A 2500-nucleotide genomic window follows, 5' to 3' on the forward strand; every position below is an offset into this window, starting at 1 on the left:
TAAACACACACACACACACACACACACACCTGTCAACTGAGACTGAGAAGCTAACAGCTAACACCTGTCAACAAATTTAACCACCACTCCTCCTCGCTCCTCCTCCTCACTCCTCCGCCTCAGAGCTCAAACTGGAAGACCTGGATACTTATGTATGAAAGGAGGATTTGTAATACCAGGAAGTACTTGACTTGTTGGTATGGCGACCACCCCAAGCCTTGAATTTGAGTGCCAGATCTCCGGATTGCGGCTCTTCCTCCTCCTCTCGCCCTCGCTATGTAGTTTTCCGGGCCGTGTAAAAAAAACAAAACAACAAGCGACAAGAAGACGTCTTCTTCTGCATGCGTCCCACCACGCCTGCGCTTAATACAAAGTTGTTGATTTCATTCCACACAACAACAACAACAACAACAACAACAACCCGAAATGACTTTGTGCAGTGTCCAAAAATTAACCTGTATGCACCTTTTTTCTCTAAATAGTAATAGTGCCACCGACGAATATATATTCCTCTGGTCAGTGCTATCAGTGATGTGTAGAGAGCTGTGTAACCCAAACATGTCCAGTGTGAGGAGCTACTGCTTTTTTTTTTTAGGATAGAAGAAGAAGGAGAAGGATAAGAAGGTATAAACTGGACATGTTGTGTAAAGTAGTTTTTTTGAAATGTAAATGTAAATGTGGAGTTTTTTCTTTCTTTTTCTTTTTTTTTTTTTTTTTTTTGCAGATGCCACAGAATGCTGGGATTCTGGAATGCGGCTATTCTGGAATGCGGCTATTCCGGAATGCGGCTATTCCGGAATGCGGTTATTCCGGAATGCCGGAACAGTCTTAGCTTTTTTCTTTTTTTTTTTTTTTTGTAGGTGACGTAGTTGCTAGTCGATCAGGTTCAAATATTTATGATCTGTAACTGAGCCAACTAACTTTTGAACAGTCGGAGATATAAGAATGCCAACGGACTGCAGACTTGATGTTGTACATAGTCTTTAAATACTGTAGTTCACACACACACACACACACACACACACACACACACACAGAAAATATCATTCTCGACGCGTTTTATCATGTAGTCGCCTCTTCTAGTTGGGGGGGTTTTGCCTGCATATACGAGGGTCTTTTAAAGGCCACAATAATCATCCACCGCCTCCCTCCTTCCTGTATTTAATATGTTCCTTTGTGTCGCACAGTGATGTCGCTTTAGTATAGTTTCTGGTAGTAGAAAAGTGGATTCAGGTACGTATCATTACCTCCTGTGTAACTGGAAGAAATCATAGCAATGTTTAAATAAATAAAAAATAAAAAAAGATTAATATGAAATAATTTTGGCCCAAAACTACTTTATCGCAAACCCCAGTTTTGTTTTTATAGTGTTAAGTGAGAAATGATGCTTTTTTGTTGAAATTCTCCTTTTTTTTTTTTTTTTTTTTTTGTATAATTCTGCTGTGTAATTATTTTGTTCTCTTAATTGTGTTCTCTGTTGCCATCTGCTCTTTTTTTTTTTTCTTCATTCATCAGTGTTAAGATGCTTTGTAAAAAAAAGAGAAGCTTGTTAAATATTTAAGTTAAGTTGGATGATGCACATTGAGGCTAAAGTTAAGTTTTAGTTTTATGACGATGCAAATTTTTGCTGCCTAACTCGATGTTTTGACATTTCCTGTTGAGAAGTCACACTGTTCATTAATTCTCTCTCTCTCTCTTTTTAAAGATGTGTTTTTTCTCTTTTTTGGATCTTTTAACTTAAGGACTAACATGAACTGTAATTGTCTTACTTGAACCTGTCAACTACGCCGATTATGGATTTCCTCGCTGCTGGTTTGGAGTTCTCGCTGGTGTACAAAAACAAAAAAAAAGAAAAAGGAAAAAAAAAATAGCATTTTGACAGATCTTAAGCATTGTTATGCCATATATTACACCTCACTTTGAATTTGTGTGCACTTGTTATTCAAAAATGTATCTTGAATTTTTGAGACTTAATTTTACAAATAATAAAACCTCAAATTGGAAACTATGTACCTCGAGTCTTGATTGTTTAAAGATCCTCTCCAACAGGAAACGTGCACCAGGAGATGCAGACATATATACATTTTTATACCTTAATAGGAGCAATCTATCCTGGTGGAGATACAACTCATAATATACAAAACATTTTTTTAATTATTTGTGTTTGTGTTTGTTTATTTAGGTGCAAATGAGATGACAAGTAACATCAAAGTAAGTAAAAATAATTATTTTCACATCTTATTTTCCACTCCTGCCTGTTCAAGGGTTAAGATACATAAAAATACTCTGCTTTAAATATGAATCTGTGTTTTCATTGGTTTGGTTTTGGGGGTTTTTTTTGACAGAAAAAGATAAATTACCTCGTTAAAATCCTTAATCCTTACTTTAACTCTCAAACTTTACCTTAATAGGAGCAATTTATCCTGGTGGAGATACATACATACTCATAATGTACAAAATATTCAAAATATTTTTTAAATTATTAGTCTTTGTGTGTGTT

The 2500-nt window shown here is 35.8% G+C and overlaps 1 protein-coding gene across 1 annotated transcript in view; it reads left to right on the top strand.

Moving 5' to 3' along the window:
- tspan31 (tetraspanin 31) overlaps nt 1–701 on the top strand; it is a 13834-nt gene extending 13133 nt beyond the window's left edge. Inside the window, exon 6 of the mRNA XM_053317289.1 lies at nt 1–701. This exon is cut by the window's left edge and continues 356 nt beyond it. The gene's annotated coding sequence lies outside the window, so the exon portion shown is untranslated.
- Nucleotides 702–2500: the final 1799 nt, after the last annotated feature.

Source organism: Scomber japonicus, chromosome 4 (assembly GCF_027409825.1).
Source record: "Scomber japonicus isolate fScoJap1 chromosome 4, fScoJap1.pri, whole genome shotgun sequence".
Classification (NCBI taxonomy): domain Eukaryota; kingdom Metazoa; phylum Chordata; class Actinopteri; order Scombriformes; family Scombridae; genus Scomber; species Scomber japonicus.